Here is a 17095-nt window from a genome sequence, read left to right on the forward strand (position 1 = left end):
ATAAGAATACAAGCTACTACAAGTCTGTAGTAGCAAACTTTCATTTTCGGTAATAGTTCCTAACTGTGATTTTGAAAGGGTAGAACTGGGAGCTGTTTTTAGACTGGGAGCTGTATTTAGTCTTGTATGTTGGGTCCCAGTCTGCTTTTCTACTATCCTAACACTTCCATCTCTCAAAACAAAAAGGAAATTATGCCTCTTCAGTGGGCAGTGTGTGTAAGAGCCTGAACAGAATGGCATGTCCTGTTTCACATTTTCGGAAGGTTTAGAAAGACACATGCACATTTCACTCACCTTACTTTTCCTGCAATGATGAGAGGACTGAGTTGCTACAGATCTGGATGCTTAAGGGAATAAGGCTATAAAATGCAGTGTAAAAACGTCCAGAGAACAGCTCTTCAGGAGTGTTCAGGATGGAGTCTTACTAACAAAGAAAATGTGTGGTGGGCTTGGGGAATAGAAGTAATTGCAGGTTTTGGAGCAACTTTATGCAGAATTGTACCAATGTTCTGATAGCATAAATTGACTTAGGAAAAAAAAAATACAAAGCTGTTAACCTTTTTCCCTACTCAGTCTTCTGTCTTACTAAAGATGTTTCCTTAAGTGTTTCCATACCATCCATTCACCATGTTTTTTTCTCAAACTACTGTTTTAATGGCATTGTTAGTTTGATATAATTATCTTCTGTGTAAGTGGTTTTTAATCGTACAGAGTTGAACTCTGTATACAGGAAGCTAGAGTTCTTTCGAAGTATCAGGACCCTCTCCTTTGCAACCTGAAGTACCTAAGCAGCCTACTCAGGCTCTTACAGCTTGTCAGTTTATTGATAAAGGTAATTGTTTCTTTGCAAGTGTAGATTTCATTTTGGCTTAATGTTCTAGTTGGCTTGATTGCCCTGGGATGTATTTGCGGCTTTATGCTGTAGCTATAAGAGAAACTGAAGTGCCTATGTGTAGCTCTCATTGAAGAGTCTCAACACCAATAGAAGAGATAAAAACAGAAGATATCTATGTAGAGTGCATATTTTATGTTTATTTGACCAAGTGTTACCAATAAGACCATCTGGTGAGCGAGCTGATTGTTTGGTACGTTTGAAATGGTGGTGCTAGATATGAATTGTTCTTACCAGCATGCTGAGAAGGCTTATCATAGTGAAATGCATAGCCCAGGCCTTACGAGCACCATTTATTTTCTCTTCCATTAGATCATGTTGAGCTGTTTGTGTTAGCAATTTCTCACCCGTAGGAAACTCTTTAATTTTTTATCCCCATCTGGGAATTGTACATTTTGTGGCATATGCCAGTAAAAGTAACAAGTTATAACTAAGAACATGCATCTTTAATGTTCTTTTGAAGTACCCTATAAGCATAACACAAAAAGGGTAGGTAAATCTCTTGCATTGCATCCAGGAAGTCAAAACATCTGTTTAATATGGCTGTAGCTAAAGGCATTTCTAAAATAGGTGCACAACTTGAGCTTCTTGCAGATTTGTACTGTGTATATTAGTGAATTGAGTGGACTGTGTTAATTGGTAACTAGTAGGTAGTGAGTTCTTACAGATCTGCCTTTTTTCCTTGTGTGGATTTTTTTTTTTTGCTTGCACTAACTTTTTCCTGATTTCTTGTCTTTTAACCTGGCAGACAGCTAAGCATCACACAGCTGTTTAACCCCCCCCCTTAGTGGGATGGGGGTAGGGTGAGGATACTTACAGGTTGAGATGAGGACAGTTGAAAAGGGAAGAAATTGTAAGAAACAAATACACAGAACAAGTGATGTGCAAGGCAGTTGCTCACCACCAGCTGACCACTGTGTCCATCCAGGCTCTGAGCAACAGCAGCTCCCTGCCAAATCTCTCTAGTTCTGCTGTTCAGCAAGCTGTCGCAGGGAATGCAATATCCCTGTGTTTAGCTGGGGTCAGCTCTCCTGGCTGTGTCCCCTCCCTGCTTCCTGTGCACCCCCAGGTGCAGGGCAAGATCAAAAGCTGAAAGGTCTGTAGCTTTTGACATTATTTTCATTTGAAATCCAGAGCATGGCACAATATCAGCTGCAGTTTAGCTTCATAAGATCACTTTTGAAGATAATTTCCAGCTGAAACCAGGTTACTTCCCACAATGAGCTGTGTTCTCAGTATATGTTCTGAGTCTCCAGTAAAATTCTTTAGATGAGATGATAGAACAATGATTACTTTTACTTGGTATTATATAATTAAGATGCATTTATTTTTATGGTTCTACAAGTGAAGCATCCCAGTGAGTTGTTTGGTACTGTAGCCTTCTCATACTTCTTTTCACAAGCATTGCCACCTGACAGAATTATTCTTGGAATGAGCCAGCCAGCCAGATGGCACCCTTGGATCTCCATTAGAATGATAGTCTGTCTGGCACAGACATGAATTTCCTGTCAAAATGGAAATATTATTTTTCCTTCTAGGTATTTGTGAGCTAAACAAAGATGCTAAATTCTGCCTTACATGAGAACGATCTGATACTTGAAAGGTATGAAGAAACAAAGCTTTTCCCTTAATTCTGTTCTATTTTTTTGTGTGTGTGCTGTAATGAAACAGTTTTTTTCCCTGAAGTCCACTCACCAACAGGTATGCAGTCTGTAGTTCTTTGCAGGGAGGTCCTGGTGGACCAGTATTTCAGGATAGGTATAGTATACATGTAATCTAAAGCTTTAATGTCTGCCACTTTAGATCTAGCTGAAAAAGTAACAAATTAAGAGGATCTAGACTAAAAGAAGTAAGTATCAGGGCCTTCATATGAAGCACGCATCACAACCAGAAAAAGTTAAATAGCTGTACAACATAGATAAATTCTTATTTCCTATTTATTTCACATGTTATTTCATTCCTACACTCAAGTTTAGGGTGAACTTTAAAGTTCATAAAAAGGGAGGGTGGGGAGAACATGACTAAATAGTTTCACTGGCAATGTTTTAAGAAGGCACCAGTTGAATTACCGCAGGTGTCTGTATTAACCCTAACGCAGTGACTAGCTTTACTGTGCATAAATTTAGAGGTTTTTCTTGTAGTGTGAATGTTTCTGTACTTGGTACTCAAAACATTGCTTAAGACAAAGCTGATGGGAAAGGATTATTGTTCTAGCTTAGGGTAGGGGGGCTGTGGTAAGTGTAGTAATTAGGAAGACAGATTTTTTTTACACTTTAAAAATACCTTACTGTAAAATGTCAGAGCTAAAAATGAGGAAATATCTATCCATATAGGTAACAGTTCTAGAATTAGCAACATAAAGTGACAAATGTGCTCAGAACCTCCAACTACATGGTACAGTAAGGGTGCATACTGCAGCAGGTTGTGGCTTTTGTCCGCACAGGAGTTGAGCATAGCATCTTGTCCTGCTTCACTTGGGTTATAGTCCATATCAGCACATAGCTGTGGTGTTCCTGAGAGTTACCATCTGTCTCAAACTACCCCACATCAGGTAGTAAGTAGCAATGAAACGTGGATTTCTGATAGATTTCTGATACAGTGAAGTGTTAGCTAGAGATTTAAAAAAAAAAAAAATACAGACCAGACAGTACTTTCCCTATGGGTCTGCAACAGTGCTGTACTCCTCATGCTTTGTAAGCTTTTAGCTTTACCTGTTGGTACTTCTGTAAGTCAGTTGTTCAAATATAAAAATGTTTGATCTATCAAGGAGGTTGCTTTCTTCTCCCTGCTCAAGACACCCAAGTCTAGCTTTCTAACTGATATGCTGTCTGTATTAAATTTAGAGGAATAATACTTAGTGATGCCTGTTTTTGGCTAGGAGCAACTTAAGGATGAACCTAAGCAAATGTTCCTTTTCCCCTTTACTCTGTGTTGGTACCCTTGGCACACTAGGAATGTATTTATGGAACTCTTAAACCTCATGCAAAGCCTTCCTAGAATGACACAAGACTAGAGGTTGACACATTAAGAGGTTGTTCACTTGTTTCCCTAGGAAAAACATTGGAGCTTGGAAATATGAATTGTTTTGGCCTGTAGCAGTTAATAGGACCGTACATAGCTGGGCAGTGCTGCCATCCAGTTCTTGCCTTCAGATACATTTAAATGGAACACACAAAGCAGTTAAAATGGTATTAATGAGTTGTGTGTAGGAACAGGTAAGAAATGATTCTATAATAATGGGATCCTACATGTGCATGCTAGAGCAATCTCTTGGGAACATGTTCCCAGCTGAGTGGGATGGGCACATGCTTCCACCTGTGGCTTTCAGGAGGATATTAAGACAGGTAATAGGATATGCCACAGAGCTTTAGTGTAGGGCCTCTGAGTAATTCATTTGACTATACAAGTATCTTTCTTTCTTTTGCACACATGCTGACCTGGGGATCTCTGCTGTAGTATCTGTGATTACCGGGGGAATGTCCTCTTCAGACCTGTTAGGATTTGTGGATGCACAACACTCCATGAAACTGCAGCTGTACTGTGGCTTAGGTAGGTCTCAAGTCTGCCTCAGGTGATATTTTCAGCATAGCCATTAGAGGGCTCACGTTTTATACTACCAAAAAAAAAGTTTTTTAGGTAAGATGTCAGATGTCAGTTCAGCTGCAAATATTTTTTTTAGATGAGATAGATTTTGTGTAAATGCTGTATATACACACATGACAATAGGATCTTACTCTCCCTGTTGTTGACTTAAGTCTGTTTGTCTTTATGTTAAGCAAACATACAAAATTTGCTTACAACAGCAGAGTAAAAATCTTTTAAAACAAAAGGTCTTTTCCTTGTTGGTAAATATCTGCATGTTAACTTGATGAACAAAATAAATAAATGTACTAATAGAGCAGTAAATCCTACCAATGTTAACAGGGTGCTAGGTTAGTGTTGCTGATTTCTCTTTCACTAGAGTAGAGATCTTTGTGTACAAAGTTAAGCAACTTACTTAATCTTTTCTAAAGAAAAACATTTCAACAATGGATGTCTCTGGAAGACTCTCTCCAGAAGGAAACAGGAGACCTGGTCACCTGGGATATGGAGAACGCTGAGGTACTCAAGGTTTTTTTTTCCTCAGTCTTCACTGAGGTCTAGCCACATAGCCCAGCTCCCAGAAAGCAAAGTCAGGAGCTGGGTGAATAATGAACTGCTCACTGTAGGAGAAGATCAGGTTTGAGATCAGCTAAGGAACCTAAAGGTGCATATGGGACCTGATGAGATGCATCCCTGGGTCCTGAGGGAGTTGGCAGATGTAGTTGCAAAGCCATCATCCAACATATTGGAGAAGCTGTGGCAGCCAGAAGTTTCCACTGATTGTAAGAGGGGAAACATAATCCCCATCTTTACAAGGGAGGAAAAAAGGAACTGGCAAGATTGTGGAGCAGATCCTGCTGGAAGCTATGCTAAGGCACATGGACAACTTCTTACAAGAAGTTTTTAAGATTTCTTTTTTGAAATAAGTTAAAGAGCTTCAATAGTGCTGGAGGTTCAGAAATACTTTATTAGTGTTCCTTGCTAGTAGGTTGTGAATTCTGGGCTGATGAGCTTTGTGTGCATTTGGGGGACTTGGTAAGGTACAGAATGCTCAGGAACTTGAGGCTGCTAGAAGATGGAGATACTGTTCTGCTCAACAGCACATATCCAAGGCATGCCTTCTAATGCTGAGAATAGTACCAGACACTTCTACCATGGTAACAGAAGCCTGAATGTGAATATTTGTATCTTGCTATGCATAACTGGATCGTATTGGTTCAGCTTTTATCTCATGTTAGGCAGTTAGCTCCATTCAGGAACCTCTGCAAGAAGTTCTGGCTTAAGATGGGAAGTCAGTGAATTAATAATCCAAGCTTTAAAACTGTTCTCTTGAACAGCTTTCTCAAAATTAACAGCTTTCTCAAAATTAATAAGGGCTGAAATATTTCTACGTGTCAAAATTTGACTTTTTCTTTTCCTGGAGACTGCTTTTGAGAAACTGTTTATGTGAGTACTGCAGAGCCTGGGATGATTGAGCTGGGTGCAGCTGGAAGTGAACCAATTCCTATAAAGATGCTCAGGGAGTTCACTGCCTCTGAAGTATTTCTTGCTCACATTGTCCTCTGTAATACTTGGAATAGAGACTGAACTTCAGACTGTTGGATAACCATCTAGGTTTTATTGCTGTACGTTTTAATCTTTGTGCTCCTGGAGCCAGCTGTGCAGTCCATCTTCTGCCGAAATGGTGCTCAAGTTGCCATGACAGCAGATGCCTACCTACTGGAGCCAATAATGGGCACATCGCTTGATTAATGTCACCGTGTAATTTAGTCGTCAGCCAGCAGGTGGGGCATTAAGCTAACAAAACCCTACCAAATGCTGTAATTTCGAAAATGTTTCTGGTGGAACACTAAAGCCAGCCCTTTTATTATAAAAGCTGTCCACTTTTATTTTTTTTTTGTCCACAAGAAAGGAGCAGCTCTTGCTGGAGGTGAATTGATTTTTACATTTAAAAATAGAGCTGTGAGAAATGCACTCAGAACACTTGGTCGAATTACAACATGGTACATTTGCTGGCAAGGCTGGATTTAACAGATTTGACGCTGGTTCTGTGAGTGTGTTGTCAGGCCAGGGCTGGCCTTCTGTGGGGAAGCAGGACAGGGAAGCTTAAACCACTGATGTATGCTACAGCTGGAAAATTCCTATCTGTTCACTTGCAACTCTTCTCAATTCTTCTGTAAAATTCACCCAAATCAGTCCTCAATCCTTAAGTGAGTTCACCAGTATTTTAAAGGGTTAGAAGAAAAGATTTCAGTTTTCCCTTCTGTTTTCAGGTACATCTAGCTTTTTTTCTACAGTATACAACATGAGGTGATCCTCCCCCTCTGCTCAGCCCTGGTGAGGCCACACCTGGAGCATTGTGTCCAGTGCTGGGCTCCCCAGTACAAGAGGGACATGGAGCTACTGGAATGAGTCTGGAGGAGGGCGATGAAGATGTCCAGAGGACTTGAGCAGCTGTTGGATGAGGACAGGCTGAGAGAGCTGGGCCTGTTTAGCCTGGACAAGAGAAGACTGAGGGGAGACATTATCAATGTCTGTAGATATCTGAAGGGAGGGTGTCAAAAGGATGGAGCTGGTCTCTTTTCAGTTGTGCCTAGCAACAGGATGAGAGGTAATGGGCACAAACTGAAGTCCAGGAGGTTCCAGCTGAATATGAGAGGGCATTTCTGTACTGTGAGGTGACGGAGCACTGGCACGGGTTGCACAGAGAGGCTGTGGAGTCTCCTTCTCCAGAGATACTCAAAATGTGCCTGGATGCCATCCTGTATAATGTGCTCTAGGTGATCTTGCTCGGCAGGGGGGTTGGACTGGGTGATCTTCCGAGGTCCCTGCCAACCTTGGCCATTCTGTGAAACAAATTGTTTTCAAAGAAAAAAACAAACTGTAGTGAAACTTGACAAATCTTCCTATAATCTGAGCATTCTCATCAGAGTTTGTTCCCTTTTACTTTCAGGCAGGATTGAAATGAATAAGAACATGGCACGCTTCAAACTTGAGGCTTACTTTGGATCTCATTTCATTCATAAATGGAAGCTGGTAATTAGCAGTGGATGAGAATTTGGCTGTGTAGTTCACCTTTGTTACCAGTGCTTGGTGTTCGCTGCTATTTTCAGTGTTTCCTAGGGCCGGATCCCTCTAGGTTGGTAAGAGGGGAAGAGGAGGGAGGGGACACATAGCAGAAATTCTGGATTACTTCACTTTCAGTTGCAGTGTCTGCTTTCCCTAGGGAACTGAGCTCTCATGAAATGTTTGCTTTCTTGGGTGACATTTTCCAATATAAATTCCACATTGACATATTGTGAAGCTAACGGTTTACAGACTCTAAAAGAACTAGGATTCACTTGCATGTTTTCTTACTTTTCTATTATAAAAGCACCACTGAAGAAGCAAAAAATCAAGTATTTTCCTGACTTTCTATGCTGCATAAACACTGCCCAGTCTTCGTTAAGAACCATCAGACTTGGCCCGATCAATGCTCATTTAGTTCAGTTTTGTGGGCCATTAACGCAATCCTATCTGTAAATAGAAAAGTGAAAGAAAAGGCAAGAGAAAGTATTCCCAAAAGCATACTCAGTTTCTAGCAGCTTGTAGCTCGGGATTTCAGAGATAGAGAGGTTGTCCTTTAGCCATCCTTTTGGTATGTACTGAATGAATTGGTAAGGCAGCTATACTAGAGGACTCTACCACAACATCAGAGAGGGCAGGAATAAATAAATAATAAAATTTAAAAAAAAAAAAAAAGGAATTCTATTTGCCATATGAGTTCAGTATGTTTTCATCCTTTCCTCTACAGACACGGTAATGTTTTAACTTAAATGACAATCCATTAACTTGCAACAACGATGTTACAAAACCAAACCATGAAGCAATAGGATTCTTTAACAGATTCCTGCCATACTCAGTATTCTGGAAATAAATTAAAATCTGTATTTTAAAAAACAAGCAAACAAAAATGAAACACCCCTGTGGTAAAAACACCTTAAAGAAGCCAGTAGTAGATGATATGTATTTATGCCTGTAACTTTCCAGAAGTACTCCATATTTGTTGTGTGCATGGTAGGGTAGCTTTCAAGTGTTGTATACATGCTAAGTATCCTAAAATCCCCTGTATACAGAATTGGAAGCTGCTTCTGAGGTCACTAAGTGTCCAGATAAGGAAAATGATGTATGTGATCAAGTATTGTATGAGTAAGATTCATGTAACAAATGTACAGGACACATGCAGCTAAAAGTGACCATCGCTGTGTTTGAGTTCTTGCAGCAGATCTCGTGGCACTAGAGTGGTCTCAACCCAAGTGGCAGGGGTCTGTGTTTTGGCAGCGTATGATGTATTATGTTATCTCAAGCCAGCCTGTTTGGCTTCTAGCATTCAGCTTCAGAAACTATAAAATTCACGTTTGTCTGTTCGTTCACATATGTACGAGCTAAGGATGGAACTGAATTGTGTTATTGTACTGTTAATTGTTTTGGAAAGAATGCCTTCCAACTTGGAAAGCAGAAATCTCAAATCTAATTGAAGACAGGACTCTGTTGGGGCTTTAAGCATTTGAGCTGTTAAGAGGATGTTTGGCTCAGATGTCCCCTTCAGGTGCCCCCTTGTGAGGGTGCAGGGCTGGAGTGGGAAATGAACATGATCGTTGTCCTGCCTTAGTCAGGAGCAAAGCTGCTGCTGCTTTCATCTGAATTAAATCACATGGAGAGTTAAACGTGAGATTCTTGACAGGTCAGGGACTGAAGTTTGCAAGTTTGATTTCTGTGATGCTCAGTTTTACGAATCTTAGGCTCCACTCTTTCATCTGGTGTGCTGCCCTTCCTACCTGGTGATAGAGAAGGTGAAGCTCAGCTGGGAAAATACAGCTGCTGTGACTAGCCACAAATGGCACCACTACTGTTTTCCTACTGCTCTTGTTAACTATGACAACATGGATACACTTCAAATACACTTAGCTGTAAGGTCAAGGATGAAACAATTTTTTCTTCAGAGAGCAAATACAGTTCCCTGGGTGCATCGCATAGCTCAGTAAGATTTCTAGAGATTTGTGGCAGGTTTCATACCTTTTTTTCATCTTAGAAAGCTAAAGTAGGGTGTAGAAAAGAGCAAGTTTTGCCTTTACAATAACAATTAATGAAAGTTTTCATTTACTGATGTAAGATACAGACATAACATCAGACAAGCTCATGTTTTATTGTGCCTATATGGAAATGCTGATGAAGGTAGAGTCCACATGCATCCTGTTCTAATGCTAGTCACTTGCTTTGCTAGTTTGTCCTGTGTTCAGGCAGTTTCTTGTTAATGCTGTTTGCTTTCTGTGTCTAGTGTCACAGATAATAGTTTAAAGCTGTTCAATACAAAATCAAGTTACTTTCATAATAGAACTGCTTGGATCAGTGTAGTTTTAGTTCTCAAAATCTGAAACAGTGAACCCACTTGTGCTTTTCTCCTCGTAGCTAAGCAATCTCTGGAAGGCCAGTCCTGTCCTGAACTCTTGCTTCTAATTAGATCTGGCATAGAAAGTGCTTTTTGATCCTTGTCATTTCACTGCTTCCTAGGAGTCTGGGGCAGGTCCTGTACAGGTATGCTCAGTCATCAGTAGTCCTGTTATCTCTTGCCAACTTTCTATCTATACCCGATACAGTGATGCAACAAAGGTACCTGAAAAGTGTCTTGCATGCTTTACTGTGGTGGGTAAAGCAGTGTTTCCAGACTTCTAGGTCTGGATAGTTAAAAGAAAACTCAAGAGGAAGGTAACTCAGGCCAAGATGATAATTCTGGTGTGTAGAACCTCTTAATGTACTCAGAGTACACACTCCATATGCAGCTTGTGTGAGATCTTAAGTTTTGGGGGGGAAGAGTTAATCCGTAGAACTTGCTCATTCAATAACCATTGTGTCACTCAAACGTTTTTTTTAGCCAGACCAGCTTGGAGATGGACCGACTGTGTATGTATCAGGTTAGCTTACCATACTCAGCAAGTATTTCCTTAGGTGCCATACAGGTAACTTCCTATTCACATGCAAATCAGGGACCTGTACATATTTCTTTCTGCTGAGTATGTGAATTTGTGATGATTGGGGGTTTGGCTGTGCATTTTTAACAGTCTTACAGCACATACAAAATTTTTCCTCATACTTACTGATTAAGGTCTTGACTTTAAAAGAGAATTTTGGTTTCTGGACTTCTCTTTAGACTTCCTCTGCCACTAACGACAAGTAGTTGCTTGAGACTTCTCAGCAGGTATCTCCAAGTGTGCTGAAGTATTAGGATGTATTTACAGGCCACTTAGATCCAAGTTAAGTTGTCTGTACCAGTTACTGTCATTTAGTGCTTTGTTACATACCTTGCACTGAATGTATGGGTGTTTGTGCAACTCTACAGCCTCTTTCCTCTGTTTAAGACTTCATCAAAGCTTGCTCAAGTGTATCAACAATACTGCGTTTGAGATACTAATCCTAGTGTAAAGCAGACTGTTTAGAGTGACATGTTTTGTGGCTTGTTGTTTTTCATTCTCTACTAATACTTTATCCTGTTAACTAAGGTTGGCTCCTGGTCCAGCGCATCCACTGAACTGCTGCAGATCCAATCTGTTTTCAGAAGCCTTAAGTGTCTCTTAAATTCCAGAAAAGTCATATATGCTTTTCACTTTCAAGTTTTTGAAGCACATCATAAATCAGTTTGTCTATCTATTTTTTCCTACTTTTGAGAACAGAAATGCAAGAGAAATGGCTTGCACAATCCTTCTGACAGGGAGAATTTGACCCCTGCTTTGACCACCTAGAGCAAGAGCTTCCTTAGTGCCAACTTGTTGCAGCAATGAGTCTTGGACTCTGTTCCTTAGACAACACTAATTTATATGCAACCACTTCGGGTCATGGCATTTCTTCTGTTTCTGAAGGTTTGGCTTTTCTAATAGTTCTATTAATAGAAACCTCAGTAGATGCTAAATACATTCTTGTGGAGTGGTAGATAAACAACAAAACAGAAAAGTTGTCTGAAGACTTGCTCTCAAGTTCTGATTGACTTAATATAAGTTATGCTGAATCTTGTTCAACATGAAGTTGCAGGTAAGCATTGCTTTTTGACATAGAAATATGTTCTAAATTAGATACAAACATTTCATACTAGGATGTGAAAACTAGGAAAATGGGATGGGATTAACTTGAGTGCTGGAGTTCGAATTGGTACTGAAAATATGGGTAACTGGCATCATATTGAGTTTCATAATAAAAATGAATTTCTTATGTGGCTCTTGCCAAGCAATGGTTTAAGTAAGGCTTGGAATAACCAATCAAGAGGTTATCTGAGGGCACAACTGAAAACATGTTACATGAGAAACTGCATATGATTTCTTGCTACTTTTCACAATGTGTAATCATCTCTGCCAGTGCCAAAATAAGTACAGATATTTGGCAGAGCTTCACTTGCCCTAGCAATAGCAATTTACACCTAATTTGAACTTGCTTTACCCAGCTGCACCCAGCACTACAAAGTGCAAATGGAAAATGTGAACTCTCCTGCTTGATACAAGAGGTTGTAGTGCTCTGCACTTCTAAGTGTGTATTTACAGGAGAGATTACACTGGATAGAAACAGAAATAAGATGCATCAAAGCACTTCTTAACTCACTCTAAGGTAAAACTAATATTTCCTAATAGTAGAGTGTCTAGGAGCAACATCTTAGCGTTGATCAAAGCAATGGGGTCCTTCAGTTGTTTATGGTTAGGTGGCTGTTGGAGCAGTATTTCACTATTTAATTACCAAATCATCTTGTGTCTAGCAGTAGCTTATTGTTCTGAAGTGTGTGTATACATGCATTACAAAAAAACACACACTTTTGAATGTCTGAGATGCTCGGAGTCTTCAAGTTAATCGGATTTCTCTTGGAGAGTGTTGCCTCTTGGACTATAAGAAGTATTACGTGTGGTGCTCTGAATAAATTTTAGATCTTCTCATGTCATATCAAACCTATTCTAAAAGGGCTCTGAAAGAGGCAAGTAATCCCCAAATATGGGAGCAGCGCCATGTATTTAATACATGAACAACAGAATTCTGGAGTTTCTCACAGTGATAGTCTAGAAGCTGTAGCTTAGATGTGTGCCATCAGATCAGATTGGATGCTAAGCTCCCATTTATGTGCCTTGATATCAAGCACTTGGATTATTTTCCTGTCAGTGTAGACACACTTAAGTAGGTGACTAGTTACATACTCTTCTGCTAACTAATCTGCTGGCTTTATGATTTTTGTAGTCACAAAATACGTGTTCACATTAAATTTCCAGTGAAATAATTTTAATTGGAATTGGCCCCATTCAAAAGGTATAGAAGTGTCTTAATGGTTTGTGTGTTTAGCCCCGTGGTGGAGGAATTCCAGTCTGAAAGCTGTCAAAATACCTTGTATCTAGTAGCTCTGCATTTGCAGACACCTTTAATAGTCTGGGAAGTGGGTAGCAGAAAGACAGCCTATAGTGCCTGGGTCTGCACACCGTGACCCACTGCAAACATTAATTTGAAATATTTTTCATCCGTGCAGGGCTGCTACTTCACAGCAGTCTATGGTCATCCAGCGATGTTGTTAGTTCTGATGGCCCTTTCTGTATCTGAAAGACTTTGCACCAGCAGAAGTCTCTAATGTTGTCAGACATCCATTCAATTCAACCCCCGAGGTGTTGATCTGAAAATCCTATGGTGTCGGCAAGGTCTGGTGCTCAGGATGCTCGTTCTGGAGCCATCCGTGACCTGATGTGCTTACAATGCAGGGAAAGCTGCTCTTTCGCTTCTTCCCCACACACTTGGTAATCCTTCCCCCATATGCTTTAACAGTAGTATCAGAAAAACAGCTCAATTACACGGCACCCCGATGTGAATGCATGCTGCTTTCTCACACAGTTGGAAACCCAGAGAAACTAATGAGTGGAGGAAAAATGATGAGGGACAAGGGAAGAGGAAAAACTGTGCAAATAATTAAAAGGAATTGGGGGGTGAGGGAGGAACACACAAAAGGAAATAGAAAAAGGAGGTAGGTGAAGTTAACACACACACAATGCATTATTGGTGTTTGCTTTATAGTTCTGTGCTGGTAAAGAAGTCACTTCAAAACAGCAGAGGTGGGAAAATGATGTTATGCTTTCGGCTGCTGGTTTGTTTAGCCAGCGCTGGTAGTTGTGTGTTAGGAGAACATGAATGTGGACAAAGGCCACGCTGGGCAATTCTCATGTTCCCCCATAGCAGCTGAGGAAAAAATGAAGAGAATACTTTCAAACATACTTCATCCATCACAATAGCAGCCTTAAATACAGAAATAGTCTGCAGTTGAGGTGCTAATGTACTGTTTGTCTATTTATTTTTACATACTGATTGGATTTGTTTTACACACCTACACAGCAGGGAGAGTCATAAGTGGATGAAGTACAGCAGATGCATTTTGTTTTGTCTGCAGGGTAGAAAGGCTTCAAGCAGTATCAGAGTTAATGAAGGGCGTCTCAGGAGTCACTGGACAGGTTTCAGGCCTCATAGGGGGAAGTATGATCAAGGTGGCAAGCAAAGTTCCAGACTTGGCCCACAAGGATGACATTTGGGATGGATACAAGTTTTTCTGGAAGGGCAAGGAAGATGAAGGCAGATATTTTTCCTCTCTGGTACGGCGCTCTTAGATGGATGGCAGGCTGGGTGAGAGTGGGAAGGATCAAAGGACAGGCCACTGGGGGTGACATGTCAGTGGGATTACAACCCAGCCGGTTATGAGGAAGGTCAGTTAAATTATTAGCAAGCATATGGGTCACAGATCCCTTATTTATGCAGAGGATTTAATCTCCTTAATAGCTGGAAGGGTAACACGGTGAGATGCAAACAATCCAGCAAATTTCTAGAAGCTGTCTTGAAAGAGATACTGAATGGGTAATGTACAACTGCATCTCCAGTAACAAGGGAGAAGCGTTTAAGAATGTGGTAATGGCAACTCTGGCTGTAGTCATGGTCATCTAGTGAAGCTCAGGATCCTGAAGGGAGAAGGACAAGCAAGTCCCTGGACTTTGGAGAGCAATCTTTGGGTTATTTGTGGAACTGGTGGAGCTGCCTCACATGGCATCCTGAAAGGTGAAGGAGCATTGGAAAGCTGGCGGATTTTTAAGAGAACCTTTTCCATATGCAAGCATGGCACATCCACGTTGTCAGGAAAACAAGGAGCTGAACTGGAAGACGAGCTTGGCTGAACCAGCTTTATGTGACTGGCCTTCATTACAAAAACTATCACGGTAGAAATAAGAACAGGCTACAAAGAAGGATTATTTGAAATGGTGCCATGGGATATAGGAATAGTGTTGACACACAAGGGCTTATGGCATCTCCTGTTGCTCTCAACAGCTGTTAGCTGTAAAAGGCTGTACATACAGACCTGTTGCAGGATGTGAGCACAAGTAAGGCTGATGAGCTTGAAGCTGCCTTTGCCTCAGCTTTGCTGGCCTGTGTGCTTAGAGGTGAGTTTCAAGGAAGAGAACTACCCTTGCTGGATGGAGGTCAAGCCAGATTTCAGCAGAGCCTTTGACCTATACAGCCTTGAGACCAGCTGGGCAGTGTCTGAGTGTGCTGGGAAGATCAGGCTGATGGCTGAGAGCAGCTGCTCTCTTTTCTTCTGAAGAGGATCTGCAAAACACACATTTCCAACAAAGAGGCAAGAAAGACAATTTGGGGAACCAGGAAGACCTTCAATCCCTGGAAAAATCAAGTCTATTGGAACAACCTTTGCTTCCATGTGTCTGGAAGCATCTTACAGCGTGCCAACTGTGTGCTTTCTGTCATAGAGGGGCTGGATTGCAGACCAGGGCCAGGGTGGTGGGTGCCATGGCAGTTTTGGGAAGGTGACAGTACTGCTTAGGTGGCTGTAGTTTGGGTGGGTGGACACCCAGATGTGTAAAAAGCTGGTGGCAGTTGCCATGTGGCATGAGGACCTGGAGGAGGCGACGAGATGTGCCGCTACTCCCTGAGGAGCGGGCAGCAGCTGGCAAGCCTTAGGGCTGGGCTGCTGCCCTGTGGCGCCTGGCCGGGCTCGGGGACCAGGAACGTGTTGAAACGGGACAGACAGACGGACAGACAGCGCCACAGCGGGGAAGGGAGGGCCTGGGGGGGGTGTGTGAAGGGGGAGCTCTGCCTCAGGCGGGCGCTGCCTCAGGCGGGCGCTGCCTCATGCCCGCAGCCCCGGCCGCACGGCGGAGCCCCGCCACCGCCGGGCCGGGCCGGGAGGCGCCGCTGCCCCTGCCCCGGCCCCGGCGGGGCTCGGAGGAAGAGGAAGTGGCCGCGGCCCCGGGCCGGACCCCGGTTTTGGGAGCGGGACGGAGCGGGACGGAGCCGCGTGCCCGGGCCGGGCAAACTTGGCGGCCGGCAGCGGGGCCGGCGGGCGGAGCGGCGCTGCCCCGGCACCTCCCTGTGGCGGCGCCGAGGGGGGAGCGGCCCCGGAGCAGGGCGGGCGGGCACGGGCAGGAGGAGGAGGAGGAGGAGGAGGAGGAAGCGCTGTCAGCGGGGCCGGCCGTCCCCGCCCGCCGGGCATCCTTCAGCACCGCCGGGCTGCTCCTCGCCCGCCGCCCGTCCCAGGTACCGGGGAGCGCAGGGGAAGGGGAAACTTGGCCGGGGGGGGGGGGGGGGGACGGTCCCTGCCCGCCGCCTCAGCGCCCCGGGGGGGTCGGGCTCGGCCGTGTGCTGCCCCAAAGCAGGGTTAGGGGCGGCTTGTGGGGGCTGTGGGGCTGCCCCGGAGGGGTGTGGGGGCAGGTGGGGGGTGCCTGCTGCCCGCCCGGGGCTGGGCTCACCTGGCCGGGCTGTGAGGGAGCGAGTTGTGCTCCCGGAGTTAGCGGCACAGGGCGCTGCCGGGACGCGACCCGTCCCCAAATCCACGGGAAACCTTTTTGTCCCTGTGCTTTTAGGGTTTATTTTTAAGGAACCCATTCCTTTCAGCTTCTGGTGTGGAAGGGAAAAGTTACTGGCAGCGCTGCTCCTTTTCGCAATAGCAGCGGTCACATTTGTGTGTTTAATTTCTGTGTGTTTTTTTTTTTTTTTTTCCCTAAGGAAAGAAAGATAGTCGCGGGTTGAACGCTTCTTTTAGGAATTTAACTTAACCTCAAGCCAGTTACACGAGGCAAGGGGCTTTCCACCACTCCAGCGCTGGCATTCCCCCAGCCTGCGAGCGGCCGGGGTTAAATCCCCGCGGGCACCGCGTCGCTGCCAGGTCGTGGTGGCCGAGTGACCGCGGGTGGAAAAGCCCCAAAGCAGGAGCCACGGCCTGCTGGAGCGTAAAAACCAAAATTGGTGACGTATGTATTTAAAATATATATATATATGTAAAAAGAAATCATACTTCCCTTATTTCTTCCCCCAGCTTCATCAGGGATCCCACAACTTCCCAGCTGGCTCCACACTCCGCTTTGCCTTTACCCCAAATCAGTTTGCTGGGGTCATACTCTGTGGCAAACTAGCCCGAGGCAGTAAGCGTGGGACTGTCAGGTCTGTGTCTTGCCATGATTTTACTCGCTGTCCTTGAAGCTGCTGTGCAGGACGCATCTGTTTTAACTGCCTGATTTCCATGGGTTCAGGGTGTTGTGGGATTCGCTTCAAAGGAGGGTTGGATTCGTACCTAACATT

General features: G+C 43.3%; 1 protein-coding gene across 1 annotated transcript in view; it reads left to right on the forward strand.

Moving 5' to 3' along the window:
* The first annotated feature begins 15922 nt into the window (after window positions 1–15922).
* Window positions 15923–17095, forward strand: part of RFTN1 (raftlin, lipid raft linker 1) — a 93157-nt gene continuing 91984 nt past the window's right edge. The window contains exon 1 of the mRNA XM_027451013.3: window positions 15923–16054. The gene's annotated coding sequence lies outside the window, so the exon portion shown is untranslated. The remainder of the gene's footprint in view (window positions 16055–17095) is intronic.

Source organism: Anas platyrhynchos, chromosome 2 (assembly GCF_047663525.1).
Source record: "Anas platyrhynchos isolate ZD024472 breed Pekin duck chromosome 2, IASCAAS_PekinDuck_T2T, whole genome shotgun sequence".
NCBI lineage: Eukaryota > Metazoa > Chordata > Aves > Anseriformes > Anatidae > Anas > Anas platyrhynchos.